A 23,237-nucleotide genomic window follows, 5' to 3' on the forward strand; every position below is an offset into this window, starting at 1 on the left:
GTGAATGCCATCAAGTCTTAAACACATTCCTGGAGAAAACTGTGTCCAGATGATGTGTATGACTTCACAGGATTTATGACAGAGACAATCGAGGAAATCATGAAAGAGACTGTGGATATGACAAAAAAAGGTATGGTGGGGGAAGGCCGAAGGGTTTCAAGATATGGATCTTTGAGAAATTCAACAGCTAAGACACCACACCACAGAAATTAACAGACAACTTGATCGAGATGATTGGTTCTGAACTAGTGCCAGATGAGGAAGACAACATAGAAGCAGTGCCAGACATATACTGCTGGCACTGACATTAGAGAGTCTGGCAGAAGGGTTGCAATTATTCAAGACTACTTTTGATTTCTTTTATGACATGGACCCTTCTATAATATGGGCACTGAAACTAAAGCAAAAGGTGGACAGACGATTGGTAATATATAAAAACACTTTTTAGAAAAATAAAAAAAGCAAAAGTCAGGCAGAAATTACGATTATTTCTGTAAAGTTACACCAAGTGTGCCTGGCCTTTCCTGCCTCCTCTCCCACCTCCTCTACCTCTTCCACCCCAGAGACAGCAAAACCAAACCCTTTTCTTCCTCAGCCTGCTCAATGTGAAAACAGTGAAGATGAAGGCCTGTATGATGATCCACTTCCATTTAATCAATAGTAAATATATTTTCTTTAGCTTACTTTAATATGGTATATGATACACATAACATATAGAATATGTTATTGACTTTATGTTATTGGTAAGGCTTCTGGTCAACAGTAGGCTATCTGTAGTTGAGTTTTAGGGAAGCCAAAACTTATACATAGATTTTCAACTGCATAGGGATTGGCGCCTCTAATCCTCACATTGTTCAAGGGTCAATTGTATTTTTAAAATTGTGGTTCAATACACATAAAAGTCACCATTTTAACCAGTCTTAAGTGCATACTTCTGTGGTATAAATATGTTTGCCCTGTTGTGCAACCCTCCATCTCCAGAACTTTTTCATCTTCCCCAAGTGATACTGCTTAAACACTAACTCCCCATCTCCTCTGCCCCTCAACCTCAGGAAATCACCATTCTACTTTCTGTCTCTATGAATTTGCCTATTCTAGTTATCTCATATAAGTGGAATCATAAAGTATTTGTCCTTTTGTGTCTGGCTTACTTCACTTAGCATAACTTTTTCAAGATTCATCCATGTTGCAGCACGCAACAAAATTTTCCTCTTTACAGTTGAATAGTTTTCCATTGTGTGTGCATACATTTTGTTTGTCCATTCATGTGATGGGCATTTAGGTTGTTTCTGTCTTTGGGCTATTATGAATAATGCTGCCATGAACATGGTGTACAAATATCTTTGAAATCCTTCTTTCAACTATTTTGGGTATATGTCCAAGTGGAATTGCTGGATCTTATAGTAATTCTATTTTTAATTTTTTTTGAGAAACTGCCATACTGTGTTCTACAGTGGCTACACCATTTTACATTCTCACCAGCAATTTACAACTTCTCCCATCCTTGCCAACATGTTATTTTCTGGTTTTGTTTTTGCTAATAGCCATTCTAATGAAAATGAAGTGGTATCTCATTGTGGTTTTCACTTCCATTTCCCTAATGAATAGTGATGTTGAGCATCTTGTGTTTGCTGGCCAATTGTACATCTTCTTTGGAGAAATGTCTATGTAAGTCCTTTGCCCATTTTTTGACTGGGTTGTTTACTTTTTATTGAGTTTATACATTCTGGATATTAATCTCTTATTAGATACATGATTTGCAAATATTTTCTCCGATTCTGTAGACTGACTTTTCACAGTAATAGTGTCCTTTGATGCACAGAAGTTTACATTTTTTTTTTTTTTTTTTGAGATGGAGTCCCATTCTGTTGTCCAGGGTGGAGTGCAGCGGTGCGATCTTGGCTCACTGCAATCTCCCGCCTCCCAGGTTCAAGCGATTCTCCTGCCTCAGCCTCCCGAGTAGCTAGGACTACAGGTTCCCGCCACCACACCCTGCCAATTTTTATGTTGTTTCACCACGTTGGCCAGGCTGGTCTCAAACTCCTAACTTTGTGATTCACATGCCTCGGCCTCCCAAAGTGCTGGGATTACAGGTGTGAGCCACGGCGCCTGGCCAGAAGTTTTAAATTTTGATGAAGTCCAATTGATCTACTTGTTTTGTCTGTGCTTTTGGTGTCATATCTGAGAAATCACTGCCAAATCCAATGTCTTGAAGCTTTTGCCCTTTGTTTTCTTCTAAGAGTTTCGTATTTTTTAACTCTTATGCTTAGGTCTTTGATTTAGAAATTAATTTTTAGTTACTTTTTGTATATGGTGTATGATAAGGGAACAACTTTGTTCTTTTCTGGTATGGATATCCAATTTTCCCAATACCATTTGTTGAAGAGTCCTTTCTTTACTGAATGAGGATCTTTGGTACTTCTTGGCACCTTTGGTGAAAATCACTTGAAAATATATGCAAGGGTTTATTTGTGGGCCCTCGGGTCTATTTTCATGAATCTATATGTCTAGCTTTATGCTTTGTAGGAGGTTTTGAAATCAGGTAGTGAGACCTCTGACTCTCTTTTTAAAATTTGTTTTGGTTATTTCATGTCCTTTGAGATTCCACATGAATGTGAGAATAAATTTTCCCATTTCTGTTAAACGAAATTTAGGATTTTGATAGGAATTGCATTCAACCTGTAGATCATTTTGGGTAGTACTGTCATTTTAACAATATTAAGTCTTCCAATCCATAAATGTGGGATGCCTTTCCATTTATTTATTGTCTTTAATTTCTTTCAGCAATTTTTTTTGTAGTTGCTGTACACAAGTCTTTTACCTCCTTGGTTACGTTTATCCCCAAATATTTTATTCTTTTTGTTTTATAAATGGAATTGTTTAAATTTCCTTTTTGAATTGTACATTGTTAGTGAACAGACACACAATTGATTTTTGTGTGATTTTGTATCATACAACTTTGCTAAATTCATTAGTTCTAACCGTTTTTGGTGGAATCTTAAGGGTTTTCTAGATACAATGATTGTGTCATCTGTGAAGAGATAATTTTTCTTTACTATTATCTTTTATATCTAAAATTGGTTTAAGGGCTTTCTGGCAATCTCGGTCCATTCAATCTCTAATTCGCCTAGAAACACATCAGACAGCTGTGTCCCCTCTCTTCTTTCAAACTTAGAACACTTTCCCTTTCATTTTTACTTTCATTGAGAAAACAGAAACTATCAGAAATTTCCTCAGTTCCCACCAAATCTAACATGTATCTGTGTGCATACAACTCTTACTTCTTTCTAGTATCAACGAACCCTCACTGTTCATAAGACAAATTCCTTCTCTTTGATCCTCACTTACTTACTTAAGGATATTCCTTTAGATATTCTCCTACATCTTTAATCTTCCTCTCTGTTGCATGATTCTTATCAGCAAACGTGCTACAATTTATCTCCACATAATTTTATCTCTTAAAGACTGTTACTATCTGTAATAACATTGCAATTTTATCACTGATGTTTTAGTAAACCACCATGGAGGAAGACTTTTTCCTTGTCTATTTTCCTTTTATTTCTAACTATCTGATTTATATTTGAAAGCCTGAAACATTTAAACTATTAAAATATTTATTATAATTCTCCAGAAAAAAATATGAAAATTCTTGATTTAAATGTATTAACAAATTGAAAGATTCAGTGGAACAATTCCAGGCACATAGAGAAGATATATCTCTTTTTTTTCTTGTGTTCAATAACAATAATAATCTCTTCCCAGTGTGGTATGGTTTGATTTTTCCTTTCCACTTATCTTCGCATTAGGGGCTGCCAAAGTAGGTTTTATACTATGCCTTAAAAAAAGGGACTATTTTAAATTTAAAATTTCCTTGAGTCTATAAGTTTAGACTATTTCTACTCACATGATAGGGATATTCAGATACTAATACATGCCATCAATATGGTTTTGCTAGCTTGTTGTTTAGACATGTCCTTATATGGCACTACATTACTTTAGGTTTTCTGAACATTTAATTTTACTTTCAATCCAGCATCAACACAATCTGTAATACATCCTCCAAATATACCTTAAATCTATTCTGCACTTGAAGCTCTAAGGAACTGTGTATGTATATACAGTGCCTGGGCCACAGAATGACTATCCTTGCTTAATGACAGTGGAATAATACACAGTATGTCAGTATTATACCAGATGGAAAATTTATAAATAGCTATTCTTTAATATCTTTATGTAAAGGCCTGAGTTATGGGGTCTAAAATAAATGCACGACAATTTCACTAAACATGGTAATTTTTTTTTTTTTTTTTTTTGAGACAGAGTCTTCTTTTGTCACCTAGGCTGGAGTACAATAGCATGATCTCAGCTCACTGCAACCTCCTCCTCTCAGGCTGAAGCTATCCTTCCACCTCAGCCTCCCAAGTAGCTGGGACTACAGGTCTGTGCCACCACGTCCAGCTAAGGTTTGTATTTTTTTTTTTTTTACAGACGTGGTTTCATCATGTTGGCCAGGTTGGTCTCAAACTCATGGCCTCAAATGATCCTTCCGCCTTTGTGTTGCAAAGTGCTGGGATTACAGGTATGAGCCACCATGACTGGTGAAACATGGTAATTTTTTTTTATTACCCTACTATGAAGTCTTATAAAGTGTCCAAATATATAACATTTACAGGAAAGATTAAAATGTGCTTTTGCTTGATTCTTGTTTCTGGAATATAAATACTTAAAAACAAAAAGGCTCTATTAACTAGAGAAGATACCTTTAAAATTCAGTGTTAGGAATACGCATTCAATAAAATAATAATCAGATTTAATCCAACATGACTGTTTTATAATATAAAAAACCTAGCTGTTGAGTTTAGGCAAATATAAAGTTTTACTGTTTCTAAACTGCCTTGATTTCTTCTGATGAAAAAATGACTTAAAGATTGCTTAAAAACTGTGTATGAAGTAGATTTCAATCTGGAAAATTTATTCCAGAAAGTCAGACTATATACACAAGCCCCCCAAATGTTATTTTAATATTAGATTCTCTTATAATCATTTCCTTATACAAAAAGTTAAACTTCTTAGAAATCAAACATTCATATTTTATTTGATGACTTTACTTCCTAAATACTAAGTGTAACTAAATTACAAATATATCATGTTAGTCAAGAAATGCAATATAAAAGGTTTGATAAATATGCTATTTACATTTTTTTCTTACATTCTTCTTTTGCTCCCTTTTATGTCCTAATCATTCATACTTGCCCATTGTTATGCTTTCTTAACACTCAATTTTCATCTTGTGTCAATCATCCCTTGTATTCAGCTAGTCAATAAAACGAATTGATTCTTTAAGACCTCAGTTCATTGATTTCTTCGCCATTCTTGATTTCATACCTTAAATCTAGATTTAAGTACCTTATAAATCCAATTGCATTTTAGCTGGACCTCCTAGTCCTTAATCAATTAATAAATCTTCCCAAAGTTACATATTCAAGAATGTATCTAGACTGGATGAGGTGGCTCATACCTGTAATCCCAGCACTTTTGGAGGCTGAGGTCGGAGGATTGAGCCCAGGAATTTGAGAGACCAGCCTGGGCAACATAGCAACACCCCATCTCTACAAAAAAATTATTATTATTTTTTAACTTTTATTTTAAGTTCAGTGGTACAACTGCAGGTTTGTTACGTAGGTAAACTTTTATCATGGGAGGTTTTTTTTTGTTTGCTTTTTTTTTTTGAAACAGAGTTGCACTCTGTTGCCCAGGCTGGGGTGCTGTGGCTCAATCTCGGCTCCCTGTGACCTCCACCTCCCAGGTTCAAGTGATTCTCCTGCCTCAGCCTCCTGAGTAGCTGGGATTACAGGCCAGCGCCATCAAGTCGGGCTAACTTTTTTGTATTTTTAGTAGAGATGGGGTTTTGCCATGTTGGCCAGGCGGGTCTTAAACTCCTGACCTCAAGTGATACACCCACCTCAGCCTCCCAAAGTGCTGGGACTACAGGCGTGAGCCACCATGCCAGGCCTGTCATGGGAGTTTGTTGCACAGATTATTTCATCACCCAGGTATTAAGCCTAGTACCCATTAGTTATTTTTCTTGATCCTCTCCATCCTCCCACCCTCCACCCTCCAAAAGACCACAGTGTGTATTGTTCCCCTCTATGTGTCCATGTGCTCTCATCATTTAGCGCCCCACACACAAAAAATTTAAAAATCAGCTGGGCATCTGTAATACCAGCTACTCAGGAGCTGAAGTGGGAGGAATCACTTGAGCCCAGGAGTTTGATGCAGCACTGAGCCATAATCATGCCACTACACTGCACTCCAGCCCAGGTGACAGAGCAAAACCTTGTTTCAAAAAAAAAAAAAAAAAGTTAATTTCTAGTTTCCTAAGTAGAATCTCTACTTTCTGCCTAAGTATCAAGGTCTGTATAATTAAGATCTATCCAATGTTTCCTGCTTTTCTCCAAAGAAAACACTTCCATTCCAGTTAAATGGTCTCTTTTAAAACATTAACAACCACTAAGAACTTTTGAATAGAAAAACTATTCTCATTATTAGGTACTGTGCTGGGCAGATAACTGGTTCCCTATTCCATACTTATCTCTCCATTCAAAATGGACTAGCTGTGAGGAAATCTTTACTAGTATAGACTATGCCATTTCTTCAATGCTTTATCTTAGTCCACTGGAACTATCACCGTGACTCCATCCCTTAAATGTCTGCTTTTACATTTGCTGGCTGAAAGAAAAGCCACTTTCCCTAACCAGATACAGAAAGAGCCCTAATGGCTAGATGTAGAGCCAAAGAAAAGACCTTCTAAAAAAAAATACAAAAATATTCCGAAGACAGAATCATTCAGTCCTTATCCTTTATACAACAACCATAGTTCCAAGTCTGGTGGTTTATATTCTGGGCTGTGGGCCTCTGATATGCCAGAACTCTCCATTCTTATAATCTTCCAACAAAAAAAAGTAGTTATATTGAATGGTGAGACAAAATAAGTAAATTCAATGTCTTGCGTAATAATTCAACCTGAATATAATAAATCTGAGTAGATGGGAATCTTTAAATCTCTTAAGTTGGTTTTCTAAGTTAGAATTTAATATATTTTAAGAAATATGGAAACAATAAATTGTATATAAGTTAGTTTTTTCCTTGTTAATGATTTACAGCTCTAATTTTATTTCCAATAACATTTTTTAGACATTTTCTTACATGTGCTCTATTATCAGTTCATCTGTAGTATACATAAAGTTGTTATTGCATTTAACAAAACCATTTAGAAATTCTTTTTTTAAATTTATTTCTGTCCTTACAATCTGTTCTCATTGAAATTCTAGTCATGTCTCCTAAACTATAGAATCATCCTCAGTGCAATAAATCTACTGGTCAATTTCTACATTTTAAACTTACTATCGGTAAAATAAACAGTAGAAATTTATACAAGCACATCTAGTAGTGAACAGGTGTTCAACAAATGCCTACCGAATCTAAATTTACAGGATTTGAAATTCTAACACACTTAAGTGTTTCAGTGAACTGCAGCTCAACATGACCCGATAGTATTGATGAAAAAAAAAAGCTAGTGCAATCAGACTGCACTATAGAACTTTATTCATAGATGCAGTGCGTTTTGTACCTATACCACATTAAGTATATTGCAATTAATTCTAAATACAATTATTTTAAAAGGAATACTAACAAAATGTAACAGATCCAAAGTAGGGTATCCAGAAAATATTGGTCTAGAAATTAATATGGTCTAGAAAAAATATGGTCTAGAAATTAATGCTATGACAACAGTGGAAAGACCTGAGAATGTACAGCTTAGAGAAAAGACATAAAAACAATTTTTAGACAGTAGATCTAGGGCCAGAGAACAAAGTTATAAACAGAAGATCTTCAAATGATGTTTCATTCAACATCATTTCATTTTTAACACTGAAGAGGAAAAATGCAGAGATTTCTGTCTGGGGCCACAGTGTGTGGAGTTTCCACGTTCTCCCCATGTCTGCATGGGTTTTCTCCCACATCCCAAAGATGTGCATGTTATGTTAGTTGGCACATCTAAATTGTCTCAGTATGGCTGAGTATGGGGGTAGGAGGACACCCTGTGATGGAATGGCATCCTATCCAGGTTGGTTCCCACCTTGCATCCTGAGCTTCTAGGATAGGCTCCAGCCACCTGCAACCCCAAAGTGGAGTAAGTGGGTTGGAAAATGAATGAATGTAAATTATTGCAAAATAAAAACTTGTCAAATATACAATCATCATACAAATGCACAACAACAAATGATGTAGTATGAAACTGCTCAGCAAGCATGCCATATTTGTTATTGCTTGTTTTTGAACAACATGGTGGTAGAAGGTGCTCCTTACAATTTCCACTTTACAAACATTTCCTTATTTTAACTCACCACCACTATGACCATCATCGCTCACTGACTCATCAAAAATTGGGTAAATGATGATCTTGTTTCTATTAAACTTTCTTAAATGTATGTACAACTCACATTTATTTCACAATATTTAATACCAGAAATGTGTTGTATCTTTATTTAGAAGGTGATGTTCTTTGTGACCAGTAATAGGCTGTAGGAACTTAACTCTTGTTTATATCAATTAGCCTATGGTGAAACTGGTTTTATTCTATGTTATTTATCTTAAAGCTGCAGTTTCCAAGAATCTATTCATTACTTTAAGTGAGGACTTACTGTACTAAGTTGAAACCTGCCCTCTGATGAGAAACTTATTTTAATTAACATAAATGTAATTTATAACGTAAAGGAAAACATTTGTTTACTATGGTTCTAATTCTAATATTCTAGGGTCAAAATAAAATTAATAAAGTTCAATTTAAAACAAAATTGACTTAGAAAAATTTAGTGTACTTTACTATTTTGTCTTGTTAAGGATTTCGAGGACAGATTGCCAGTTTTAAGTTCTGACTACAGAGCACCAAATACTAGAGGCATAAAGAAACAAACAGCTGAACTAAGGATACAAAAACTAAAAATAATAATTTAAAATTGAGGTGTTCTGAATTTTAATTCAGACATTGTTTCCCTAAACATTTTATTTATTTTTTTGAGATGGAGTCTCGTGCTGTTGCCCAGGCTGGAGTGCAGTGGTGGGATCTCAGCTCACTGCAGCCTCCACCTTTCAGGTTCAAGCTATTCTCTCACCTCAGCCTCCCAAGTAGCTGGGATTTACAGGCACGTGCCTCCATGACTGGCTAATTTCTGTATTTTTAGTAGAGACGAGGTTTCACCATGTTGGCCAGACTGGTCTTGAACTCCTGACCTCAAGTGATCCACCTGTCTCGACCTCCCAAAGTGCTGGGATTACAAGTGTGAGCCACCATGCCCGGCTGTTTCCCTAAACATATTTTTTGAGATGGAGTCTCGCTCTTGCTGCCTAGGCTGGAGTGCAGTGGCTTGATCTTGGCTCACTGCAACCTCTACCACCGGCGTTCATGCTATTCTCCTGCCTCAGCCTCCCCAGTAGCTGAGATTATAGGCACCCACCACCACGCCTGGCTAATTTTTGTATTTTTAGTAGAGACTGGGTTTCACCATGTTGGCCAGGCTGGTCTTGAGCTCCTGACCTCAAGTAATCCACCTGCCTCAGCCTCCCAAAGTGCTGGGATTACAGGCATAAGCCACCATATCTGGCCTCCCCAAACATTTTAAACTGAGGTTCTGAAATTTGACCAGTGGTAGAGTACTTGAAAGGATGGCATTCTTAGTGGTAATACTGTTAAATGTATCAAAACTTCATTTTCATTAGCTACAAATAGTTTTACTATAAGAAACTGAGATTTTATAAGACATTTTAAAGTAACTTGTTTTTTTCTTTTTATTTTTTTTTTGAGATGGAGTCTTGCTCTGTCACCCAGGCTGGAGTGCAATGGTGCAATCTCAGCTCACTGCAACCTCCACCTTCCAGGTTTAAGCAATTCTCCTGCCTCAGCCTCCTGAGTAGCTGTGATTACAGGTGCACGCCACCATGCCTGGCTAATTTTTGTTATTTATTTATTTATTTTTGAGACAGAGTTTCACTCCTTCGCCCAGGCGGGAGTGCAGTGGCGTGATCTCGGTTCACTGCAACCTCTGCCTTCTGGTTTCAAGCAATTCTCCTGCCTCAGCCTCCCAAGCAGCTGGGACTACAGGTGCCGGCCACCATGCCCAGCTAATTTTTATATTTTTAGTAGAGACAGGGTTTTACCATGTTGGACAGGCTGGTCTCGAACTCCTGACCTCATGATCTGCTCACCTCAGCCTCCCAAAGTGCTGGGATTACAGGCGTGAGTCACTGCACCCAGCCAAAGTAACTTGTTTTAATGGAAAAACAAGCATAAATTAATTTAGTGGATATAACAGGAAAAATGAAGCTTATAGTCTAGGCAAAAAGGTGTGATAATTGACAACATATATTTTAATTATGCATTCAATTTATTCCTGTTTTTACGTAGAGATTAAGTTTAAAAACTCAAGTTTCAGACTAATAGGTAGTAGATTAGGGCAAAACTACATAGAATAAGTCAGGGGATGTTACCTATTGCATTTATAACTTGAAATCCCCACGACAGCAGAGTTGATTATATCTGTACATTTATTTTCTATTTAAATCAGGCCCCATGCTGTTAAATTCTACCTTTTGTTTTCCTAAGAAAACAACCAAGTAACTTCATACATAAGAAATTCCCTATTATTCCTCTTTGCATCATCCATCTTGAAGGTAAGAAGTTGTTCAGGTCGAGGAAACAAGCCCAACCCCTTTTTATAATTTTGGCACTAAAAATCAAATTTTATGGCTGCAATTTTATTAAGAGCGAAAACACAGCCATCACTTAAGCATAAAACCTCATATTTAACTCATTTTGCTAAACATATATAAGACAAATATGGGAGAATGAGGACAAGGAACACCTGACATTTTTATTAAATGTCTAATTCTCAAAAATAGCAATTATTTGAACAATGAAAAACAGCTGCAGCATACTGTGAACTTTATATTCATAAATTATAGAATACACAAGAGCCTAGATTTTATATATTTACTAAATTAATGGCACTTCATCGTATCAATAGGTTTATAAGACATTGTCTTTACTACCAAATGCTGACAATAGCTGGTACCTTTATGAATTTTTTGGATTATAACACTCTTCACCACTAATCCAACTGCCAAAAGAGCAATTTATTTTTTCTCTTTTGGGAAATTCCTTTCTCCCAGAAACATTCCCATTTTTAAAACTATTCAAGATAATTAGAATTTCCTCATCAGTGACACAGGTATACAGCAATTTACACAAGAGTAAATTTCTATCACAATAATTAAAAATAAGAGAAACTTTGGCTATGTCTAGTGCATGATATAATTACCTTATTATGGTTTTATTGAAAGCACAACAGATTTTATATCATTTGCCATATATCGACTACCTACTGCTCCACTGATTAAAACACTGTGACTTTTTTTGGCAGTATTTTCAGTCAGTCCTACATTTGTGCTATTTATAATTTACAATTGACAATATTTTCTTGGCTGATATTACATGCCATTGCTTTTATTGCTAACCTGATAATACTTCTAAAAACTTACATTGATAACTAGTCATATGTGAGAAACAGTTTTTGTTATTTCTTTTTACTAGCCTTGCTCTTGATAGCAGCCAAATTTAATAAGTCTTTGGAATTAGGTAATTTATCTCTATCATTTTTGTTTATGGAACTAACATTGACAGCACTGGTGAATTTTCTGCTTCATCTTTTCTTTCCCTATTTATAAAGTCAATGTTTTAAGATTTTTGTTGTTGTAGATTATTAAAAAGAGAGATGTAATGTTCTTAACTGCTGACAATGTTTTGAGACGTTTTTTAAGCACCAAATATATATTTAAATTTACATAACAGATGTCAACATGTATTTACATTTGCAGGTAAACATATGTTTACATTTACAAACAGAAATATATAATTTAAGTGTCTGTATTCGAAAATGCAATGTGAAAAATAAAAATAATTCAAAAAAGAAAAAGAAAAAAAGACATAATTATTTCTGAATTTTTTGTTAAGCAACGAAAGTTTAAGATCTCTAAATTGAAAAATAAACTTGAAAAAATTCCAACTCTATATTTAATTTGTAAAAATGAACCCCAAACTGCCATTGTTTGACAGCATTGTATACATGAACATCACTGTTCTACAACTTCTAGAACATCCACATTCCACAAATGAACAGCTTTAAAAAAATCCCATCTTAGGCAGGGCAAGATGGCTCATGCCTGTAATCCCAGCACTTTGGGAGGCTGAGGTGGGCAGATCACCTGAGGTTGGGAGTTCGAGACCAGCCTGACCAACATAGAGAAATCCTGTCTATACAAAAACAAAAAACAAAAAACAAAACAAAATTAGCCAGGCGTGATGGTGCATGCCTGTAACCCCAGCTGCTCAGGAGGCTGAGGCAGGAGAATCACTTGAACTTGGGAGGTGGAGGTTGTGGTGGGCCGAGATCGTGCCATTGCACTCTAGCCTAGGCAACAAGAGCAAAACTCCAACTCAAAAAAAAAAAAAAAAAAAAAAAAGAAAAGAAAAGAAAAGAAAAGACATCTATCTATATATATAGATATCTAAAATATATCTACATATGTAAATATATATTATAGATAAAATATATGTGTATACAGATAAAATATATATATATATATCTCCCATTTTTTTTTTTTTTTTTTTTTGAGACGGAGTCTCACTCTGTCGCTCAGGCTGGAGTGCAGTGGCACAATCTCGGCTCACTGCAAGCTCTGCCTCCCGAGTTCATGCCATTCTCCTGCCTCAACCTCCCGAGTAGCTGGGACTACAGGCACCCGCCACGACGCCCGGCTAATTAAAATATATATCCCATCTTGAAAAATAAATGGCACTAAACAAACATTAAAAAAATGATAGAAGGGGAACACACAATCACACAGCATCACTGACTACTGCCAGTCACTATGTACCTATTATTCTGGGTATTGTTTAATTGGAAACATCACCATTTTAGAATCTAAGATTAAGGGGAATCTACCTAGAACAGACAACAGAAAGCATTCCAACTATAAAATATGATAAATGGCCTATGTTTAAAAGATGCTGGAGAGTATCCAAGAAAGACTGCTAGCTTAGAAATTTATAAAGGAGATGAAATGAAGAATGTGATGTTATCTGTGCTTATGTATCTGTTAGAATTCAATGATATCTATTTCTTGTTGAAAAGTGGACTGCCCTCCATTCTGAGTGTAATACGAATTAAAAAGACTTCCTTTTTTAAAGAGTTAAGTTGAAGAAGGGCTGAGCTGGCTTCCAAGGGACTAATTAAGGAATCCAAGCCTGGACTATATAGGATTCTTTAGGGATTTGCAAATGTTTCCATTCTAATTTTCCAGAGACAAAAATGTAACCGGGAGAAAATTAGAAAAAGAAAGTGACCTGTGGCATTTGGCTACTACTTTGCAAACTGGCTTATTATTAACAGTTTTCAACATTTAATTGATCCCCCACTTAAAAATTCTCACCTTATTGAGTTCAATGGCTGATCGTCTATGATCATAAGGCCATCCCCAACATATACACATTGAGTCACTGTGAGATAATGTAATAAAAGCATGTGAAGCACTAGTTTCATTTAAACAGAGACATGCCCTCAACATCATTAATAATAGAAAGTCTTGCACTTGAGTTTTTCTTTAGAGATGCAGAATTAGCTCAAGGAATGGATGGAACTGACATTTTTTGGTAACTGATTTTAAGGTCTCAAATACTTTTACGGAAATAAGTATCCTGCGCATTTTATACGCCCTTGATCTTGTGAGTTTTTCTAGAGGCATAATATTAATTTCAGTTAACTTGTTAAAATTATTCTTTTAGAATTTCTAAGTGTCTCAAAAGTTAAATGAATTGGGGAAAAATGTTTCTTATTCTAAAAAAGAGGTATGCATGTGTATATATAAAAGGAAGGAAAAAGGAGAAAAATCCTCTTTTTGATATTTGCAGGAAATATCTGAGGTTTAGCTTGGGAGGCGATGGGGCAATCCAGGGCGAGAAATGATGTCTTGAATAATTAAGGTGACTGCTCCTGACCTTCAACTAAACAGACTACCTTCCTGTCTACCCTGAAGGTATCACTTGGGTGTTGCTATCCACTGATTCACTTCTGCAAACTTCCCTGACAGAAGAAAGGAGGACTTGTAGCTGGACACTTGCTCCCTGGCTCTTCGGAGTGGATTCTTTACACTATGCATGGACCACAGATCAGCTGCTGCCATCCTACTCAGGGAGAGCTTGCTAAAGATGCATGGTCCTGGCCCCCACCCAAAACCTCTAACTTTGAATCCATGTCAGAAATCTTTTAATTTATGTACTTACTTGTTTATCTGTTTTGTTCACTGCTATATCTTTGGCTCCTAGAAAAGTACTAGGAACATGGTAGATACTCAATAAATATGTACTGAATAAATGAAAAAAAAAAAAAAACAAAAAGAAAAAAAACAACAAAAAAAACAAAGGGAAGTTAAAGGGACTAGCTTCATGTTTCTCCCACCTCCTCAAGTTTTTTTTTTTTTTTTCTTTTTTTGAGATGGAGTCTTGCTCTGTCTCCTAGGCTGGAATGCAGTGGTGCGATCTCGGCTCACTGCAAGCTCCGCCTCCCGGGTTCACACCATTCTCCTGCCTCAGCCTCCTGAGTAGCTGGGACTACAGGGGCCCGCTACCATGCCCAGCTAATTTTTTGTATTTTTAGTAGAGACGGGGTTTCACCGTGTTAGCCAGGATGGTCTCGATCTCCTGACCTCGTGATCTGCCCGCCTTGGCCTCCCAAAGTGCTGGGATTACAGGCGTGAGCCACTGCGCCCAGCCACCTCCTCAAGTTTTAACAGCTAAATATTAAGCTCTTCACAAAGAAGTCTCAAGTGTAACCTAATGAAATTAAAAACAGACTTTACAAAATCATTTCTCAAGTGGAGAGAATACTCTCAATTTATAAAACCATAAGACCAATAAACCTGAATAATGAGTACTAAAAAAGACAATTACCTATTTGTTAATTCCTTTGAAGGAAAAGCGCTCAAAATTGTGATTCTCAGACTTGGAGATTATAGGGCCTGGGTATAAAATACTTCCCTAAATAACTTACCAAGGCAATGGCATTATTCTTGCTCTAAACTATTAATTAACATGAAATCTCAACGTGTAGAGGGGCTAGGAGAGGTTTGAAAGTTACCATAATAGGATAAGCAGGAAAAAAAAATCAGAAATAAACCAGAACATGACACCAAATAGTAACCTTTTATGACAATGATAGGGAGACTCAGAGTTAATACTTACAAGGTAAGAATTGCTAAGTAGAGGTCTCTTTTATTATGGTCTTCATTCTATCATTATTAAACCTAGGAAAAAGAGGGAAGACTTTAAAAATTTCATCACATTATATAAGTTAGAACATTTCAACTGAGGTTGCCACCACTGTATTCTGATCCTTATACAGCGCAGAACAATCAGATTATAAAGACCCAGCAGCATTTGTATGTTTCAGCCCAGTGCAGCATTCTTGTTAGTTTTTTTGTTAAGAGATGGGGTCTTGCTCCATCACCCAGGCTGGAGTGCAATGGTGTGATCCTAACTCACTGCAACCTCAAACTCTTAAGCTATCCTGCTGCCTCAGCCTCCCAAGTAGCTGGGATTACAGGCCTGCATGCCACTACATCCTGCTTATCACTTGCTTTTAAAATTTGCTATTCTATTACTATTGCCCTCTTGAAGTTTAAGTAAAAAATTTTAGTCAAAGCTAAAACTCTAACTTGGAGCCCAATGAGCTTCTGGAGGACATCATATATTTGCAGATATTTTAAGATAAATTCAAGATCATATTCCAAGACTGATTAATCTCTCTCACACACATACAATTGCATCATCTATAATCCATGTATCATATATTGCACAATTCCAAGTACACAAAGGAAGGAACATATGACATATTTTTAAAGATACGCTAGTAATTTGAGTTGGTTAGCATGTTTGGTTTCTGTGGGTCATGATTCTAAGTTGTAGTTGTTACATCAACTAATAGTTAAGCACTTACTATAAGATACAGAATAGAAAGAATATGACAAATTCATCCATGTTCTTAACGGAGCACTGCAAGTATACGCTTTATTGTAGACTAATCTTCACAGAAAAAGAACAGCAAGTTTTTAAAAATTTCAAAATCATTTGCTTCAAAATTCACAGAAAAATCAAGGGAATACCAAAATGAACCTCCATATCCTATCTCTGGACTCCCAATCCAGCTGTACTGAAATCTAAAACTATGCCATACTTACTTCCTTTTTTATGAAAATTGATTACACATACAGATGATGTCCTTTGTGAGCTATACCCTGATTCCATTCCATTCTTTCCAAAGATGCAAGCACAATCTTGAATTTGATATTTATTTCTTATGTTTTTACACTATTACTACCAATTCAAGAATTTAAACTTTATCATTGCTTTCAAGCTTTTGATAAATGGTATAATATTATACATATTTTATATACATTACTCTGTATATAACCTTTATGCAACTTATTTTTGTTTGCTGAAGTAGGATATTCACCCATGATGATAAACACAGCTCTCATTTTAGTAGCTTTACAGTTCATCACATGACTATGTCACAATTTGCCATTCTCTTCTTGCTTAACATTTACATTGCTTTCATTTTTTTTCCTATTAAAAATAACCAAGACTTTTTTCTACATGTCTGAGTTTATCTAGAGCATCTAGGAATAAAATTGTTGGGTTCAAGCCTATTGTATCTTCAACTTTACAAAGATATTGCTAAAAGCTCCCACAAGCAGCATATGAAGAGTTCCTCATTTTATATTTCCTCCAACATTTGGAGGCATATTTAAGAAAAACAGCCACTATCTATATGAAAATTTAAAAATTCATAAGTGATCAATTCCTTTGGTTTTCATCAAGTATTGGTTTAAATAGGTATACTAAATGTTCCAAACAAAGAGAATAGACTGAAATTTGGCCCAAGGCACTTACATGAAAACAAAGCTCTGATAACACAGATTTTCCTCATGTGACTGAGGAAATACCAAGACTTTTAATCAATTTTTTAATCTAAAAAAATCTATTTTTTAATCAGCCGAATTTAAGATTCAAGAACTTAATCTAGAAATAAGATTCCTAATTAAATATTAAGCTTAGATCCAAGATGACCAAAGAGGGGAAAAAAAGATGCGGGAAAAAAAGATGCAGGAAAAGTAGATGGTTTGTGGGTATGAACAATCCCTCCTCCAAGTTCATTTTGGGCAGTGCTTCTCACAAATGTGGTGCTCCTAAGAAAAATCTCTTAAAGCTTGTAAAAAAATGCAAATTCCAGGTCTGGAAAAATGTTTTTATTTTATTTTTTAAATTCTAGGTTATTCTCATACAGGTGATTCGCAGGCAACTAAGCAGTAATGATTAAAAATGAGGTGTTTTCAACAGAGAGGATTATGTAACTCATGTTTTAGTTAGGGGAGGTAACTAATTAATATGTTATCTGTTAAATTACATAAACATTTTTTAAAAAACCTCTAACATTAGTCAACAACAACAAAAAAGTAACCTCAATTTATGGCTGAATATGCTTGACTTCACAATGCCAAAAAAGGTTGTGGGCTCATTTATTTTTTCAGATAACTAGACGCATACTATGACAAAGCTTTTTTTAGTAATATTACCAGGGAACTAATATTCTGAATTTACTGTGATTGGCACAGGAAAATATTAAGAGTGAGAGTGATAAGGAGTGATTTTAATGAAGATGACCAGAAAGCAACTATGATTACCTTTTAAATAGAATGCTATTGCAAATGTCAAACTTTAAACGGGACATTTGGCTTTACACATTAAAAAAAAAAAAAAAAAAAAAGGTATTAGTAGTTTCCCACCAAGACTTCTACAAATAAATTCAGAACATTTATAGAAATCCAACATTCACACTTCCCTGTAACTCTAACCTATTGAAATTAGATGTAAAAGGAAGAAAAAAAATTGAATATTTAGGTTATAAAAATCTGCGCAAATTCAAATTATAAAAATAAAAACATTCTTCTATATTATTTGAAATTACAAAGTCCTGTTTCCAAAAGATTTAGAATAATCTAAGCTTTCTAGATAAAAAGTTCAGGTAAAAGATGTTTCAGTGGGAAATGGTAAATAGAAAAAGTAAGCAGTTTAGTAGTAAGAAAAAAGACATAAGTTTTCATCTGTTGCCTGCTTTTAGTTATTTACAACAGTAAGTTAATATAGAATGTTGTTTTCTTTCTTTTATTATAGTGAAATCAACAAGAATTCAGCCTTGTTAGACTGGGCTTTTATAAAACAAAGATAATGTAGTCCAAAAGTGAAAGAAACCCTCCTGTGTGGCCATAGCCAGCTTTTCTTTTCTATCCTCAATATATTACCTAACTTGTGATATCAGCAACTAATTATAATTTTTTTCAGTCTACCTGCTTAAAAGTGAAAACATGAAACATACCATATATACATGAAACATACTATATATACCTCCAGAAGCAAGACAGGTTTTCCATTCTAACGGATGGAATTAACTGAATAAAAATTAAATGAACTAAAGCCACAGAGAAATAGTAAAAAATAATAGAGTCTAAGAACTACAAGCATCTACTGTTCTCTTTATGCTGCAACCTTTCTGCTAAAGAATGTATTCTCTATACTGTGTATGTGGTACAGTGACAGTTGGGCTCTTCCCACCTGGGTTTGTAAAAACGGATGGGTGCAGGCTCCTTTGGCCACCATTATTGCATATTGATGTTATTCTGCACAACAGCTGACAAGCAGCATCGATCTCCCAGCCTCTGCTCCCAGCTGTAAGGGGTAAGAACAAGGGCTGTGGTGATAACTTGTTTATTCACTGCTGTTGCTGTTGCTGCTGCTGCTTCTTAAACAGCAAGCTGAGAAAAGAATATCAAACTGACACACAGAGGAAAAATGGTTCAGACATCAATCTACCTCTCAAGGTCCGCTTATATCACTATATGATAAAATTATTTTTAAAATAATTTTTCTTTAAAAAGTGGGATGGGGAGAGAAAAAAGACAAAACTGGTGTTTTGATTAGAAAGGGAACCTATAATGTATGCAAGGAAAAGGAAATTAATGACATATATAATAATTTTCCCCTTGTAAGTTTAGATTTAACTGCTCAATTATCAAAATTCTCTGAAGAGTTTTAACCAATGTTGGGGTAAATTCATAGAGAGTAACTTTCCTACCTATTCTCCTGGAAAATAAGAAAGTGTCAAACTCCAATCAAGAAACGACACTTTATTTTGCTTACAAAATGCCTCTGGCTCCCAAGTACCCCATATCTAATCAACACCATATGTTTGACTTTAGACACTATTAGCAAAGAAATAAGATTTTAGTCCACACTGTTTTTGCATAAATCCCATTAAGAAAACTTCCATATGCAATTTACCTATTTTAAATGTGCAATACAAAGTTAAAAACTTAGTAAGTACATAGTATTAATTGATGAGTAACAGAAATAGAAATATTCACTGTTCAATTACCTTTAAATATAATGTGATGCTATTTATAGACTTACAGCTTTAACTGTAAATGCAACTCATCTTTTAGAACCTTAAGCAATTTGTGATTCAGAAAAATATAAAAAGTCAGAAAAATTTGGAGATCTATAAACTATTAAAAAGAAAAACCCACATAGGCTAGAACTGGCAAGTAAGTTTAAATAATAATACCTAATCAAGAAGGCTAAGTTTGAGACATTTTAAAATAAAAGTATGAAAGAGTAACAATATTTTAAATTTAGATATTTTGTAAAAAATCAAAACCCAACCCCAATCTTCTATTTTTATCACAATTGAAAAATTTTTCTGCTTAGCAACTCAATGAGGAACAAAAAATGTTAATAATAATAAAAATAATTCTGAAGATCAGATGATAACAAGATACTTTAAATACATTTGTTTTGTATGAAGGCTATAAAATAAAAAAGACTAACACAGCAAATCCTCAAGAAAGATTTTTAAAAATTCAGACACTTAGAAACAGTAATGGATTAATAAATTAACCAGTAGGATTAATCAGTCTCAGCAGCCACATGTGAAACATGCTTCACATTTCTCCTCTAAGATTCTAACCATGAAAATAGGAAAGTAAAACTAAGTCAAACAACATGTTAATGAAGTATCAAAAGTGTGGTTTGTGGTGCTGTGAATAGAAATTTCACTTCAAAATGTATTTAATTTTAAACCCTCACATTAATTAAATATTATCCTTTGAAAAATGCTTATCAGAAAATATAATTCTGATACATTAGACCTCATTTGAAGAAAAACTGAAATAGGTTAAGGATGTTATTTGCTAGTTTAAGAAAAAAACACAAAATACACACATGAACAAAACTGCTTCAAATAAATATTTTTAAAACTTTTATTTAAAAAGCTAATTGTATCTATTATTTAACAAATTCTCAGCAATATATAAAACCTCTATTAAAACGTCATAGCTGACAAACTGCCTAAAACGTAACATATCCTTATAAACTAGCATACATCTCTGACAAATAATAATTTTAAGTTCCTTCATATGTAGATAAGTTACCTCTATTCTAGTTTATTCAAATATTCTTTTTATCCTAAAAAAAACTATTTCAGTAAGACAGGAACAATCATGGTATAACTGTATTTTAGGGACAGCTAAGAATTTTTCCCAAAAGTGAATGTTATTTAACCCTGATTGTACATTTAGCCAAAAACATAAATATTGAAAAAATGAGATACAAATCACTGAAAAAAAGATAAAAATTAACATAATAAATCTCTTCCCCCAAATTCCAACATAATTAACTACATATCAAGGCTTAAATTTAGATAATCAGGTTTGCAAATTTAAAACGGTCAAAATCTTTACAAAATGTCTTACAAGGGGTAGTTAAAAGAGAGCCAATCATACACAGCAGTTGAACTCTTTGTTAATTGGCCTCTTAAAATAACCCATACTCCTAATTAGGTTAAAGTTTCTCACCCTGTAAGAATTGACCAAATACAAGTAAACTGTTAATATTTGTATTTATTCTTTTAGATATGAAATTATTTACTAAGCTAAATTATTAGAAGTTTATAACCCAGTATAATAACTATAGGAAGAACAATTATATGATGCTAAATATTTGTGTTCAAAATAAGTTTTGATATCTTCAAAGATCACAAATCACAAACTCTCTAAATTTGGACGACTCTGTGCATTTATATCTTATCTACCATATAAACTCAAATGCTGTCTCTCTTTTCCTATTTAACTCATTAAGGCTGTTCTAAAGATACCTGCATTGAAAGTGATAAACTGAACCTGGATTTTTTTCCTACACACTTAGGTAACTGTATTTTCCACTTTTCATCTTAATGTTCTCTAACCTGAAAAATACCTGTTAAGTCAGTGAGGGAAAAATTGTATTTATTTTCATTTTATTCAAGCTAAGCTGCTTTTTCATAAAAATCTCAAATCAAACATATGAAGACATTCTATACCTTATATTTATCTGAACCACATTACAGTATGACACCAATACAAAAGTATCTAAACTTCACCCTTATGTTAAACTCTGATTTCTAAACATCTTTACATTTTATTTAACTTCAACTGTTAATCGATTCATTCCTGGATTATCTACCTAATATCCAACAATATAGAAATATCAAATTTCAGTTTTTAGTATTTTGATATGTATTTCAACATTCACTTTTAAACACATCTCAGAATTCATCTTTAAAAATTTTACATTGTTGGAAGTTAAAAGCAGTTCTATGATCGTGATGATATACTTCATTCTTAAGACTAAATAATAATTTTCTCATGAAAACAAACCTTTGACATTTCCTCTAAGTATATAAATATTTTTAGGTGAAAAAATTAAAAAAAAATGTACTATGTTAGTAAACCTTACTTTAGCAAATAGTTTTTACATAAATAAATGCACACACATATATGTACATATAAGATTAATACTTTACTATGAAAGAATTAACCAAGTAATACTTAGTAATACTGTTCAATAAGTTCATTTTCACTATACCAGATTACCATTTTAGAAAATGAAAGTTGTATTAGTTAAATACTGTCTGAAATTTTCAACTAAAACTATACAAATCACTGGAGGTTTAGGGATTCTACAATTTTATTTTTAGAGTCTGCAACTTTTGATATTAACAACTTAAATATTTTACTCAGTGTATGTTGAGTAAGATACTACTAATTTCTGCTTAAGAAAGTGGTTTTTTTCAGTTTCGACCATATTGCCACTTTTGGTTAGGGCAGTACTTGGAATACTTTACATTTTCTTAAAATATTCTCATCAATTTTACCTAATTTTGCAGGCTCTACCTACTACTCTTCCACCTGTCAAACAGCTAAGCACTAAATTCCATTTGATTTAAACTCTCCATTTTATAAGATGAAAAGTTCATATTTTACTGAGTATACTGTAATAACCTTAAGAAAATAAAAATTACTATATATACATATTTTTGGAATAAATTCAGTTGGAGTTAGACCTTAGGATGCTGAGAAGAACATTAACTGTATAAAAAAAAATCTGGAGTTTTAGTAAGCTAGACAACTCAGCTATGGCCACTTCACATGATGATTTCTGTTTATTAGTAATTACTTATCGATTTTAGTTCACATAAAAATTTCAACTTTACCAATTGTCTAGTCCTATTATATTGCAAAGACATAAAATTATATGGTTTTAAAATTCATTAGTATACCTTAATCTCATGTCATGTTCCAATGCATTATGTGAGTATTCAATCAAAGAAGTGAGGCTGTTCTCCAGAATTGGTTCTCTGCTACAGGTCAAAACCTGCAATAAAAATGTCATGTATTATAGCATGAAGACACTCAACAGATTTCCATCTCCTGCAGTTCCACAGTTGATCCCTGAACACAGAGGTATGGTCTTCAAAATGACCCTAATCTTGCCAATGTTCAGAGAAGCTCTAACTTGAAAATGTTTTTAAAATAGAAATAACTTGATTAGAAACACCTGTGATATGCTTTATCATCCGAAGCCTCTTCAAACAAATCAGATTAATATGTTTCTGCTTTCATTTCTCTTTAGGGCATTCACGTTCAAAGTAGTATGGGTGAGTGTGTATGCGGGTAGCTGTTAGAGGACTGGT

General features: G+C 34.2%; 1 long non-coding RNA gene across 4 annotated transcripts in view; it reads right to left on the bottom strand.

Moving 5' to 3' along the window:
• The window catches only part of LOC129011612 (uncharacterized), a 58,105-nt gene that overhangs the window by 28,776 nt on the left and 6,092 nt on the right, over window positions 1-23,237 (bottom strand). For 2 of the 4 annotated variants that reach the window (XR_010123580.1, XR_008493377.2), the window contains exons 2-3: window positions 22,824-22,918; window positions 15,356-15,417 (exon numbers count right to left, since the gene is read on the bottom strand). This is a non-coding gene — a long non-coding RNA (uncharacterized LOC129011612). Of the gene's footprint in view, window positions 1-1,412; window positions 10,325-15,355; window positions 15,418-22,823; window positions 22,919-23,237 lie in introns of those variants that run through there. The other 2 variants (XR_010123578.1, XR_008493378.2) reach the window with 2 other exon arrangements.

Source organism: Pongo pygmaeus, chromosome 14, assembly GCF_028885625.2.
Source record: "Pongo pygmaeus isolate AG05252 chromosome 14, NHGRI_mPonPyg2-v2.0_pri, whole genome shotgun sequence".
Lineage (NCBI taxonomy): Eukaryota > Metazoa > Chordata > Mammalia > Primates > Hominidae > Pongo > Pongo pygmaeus.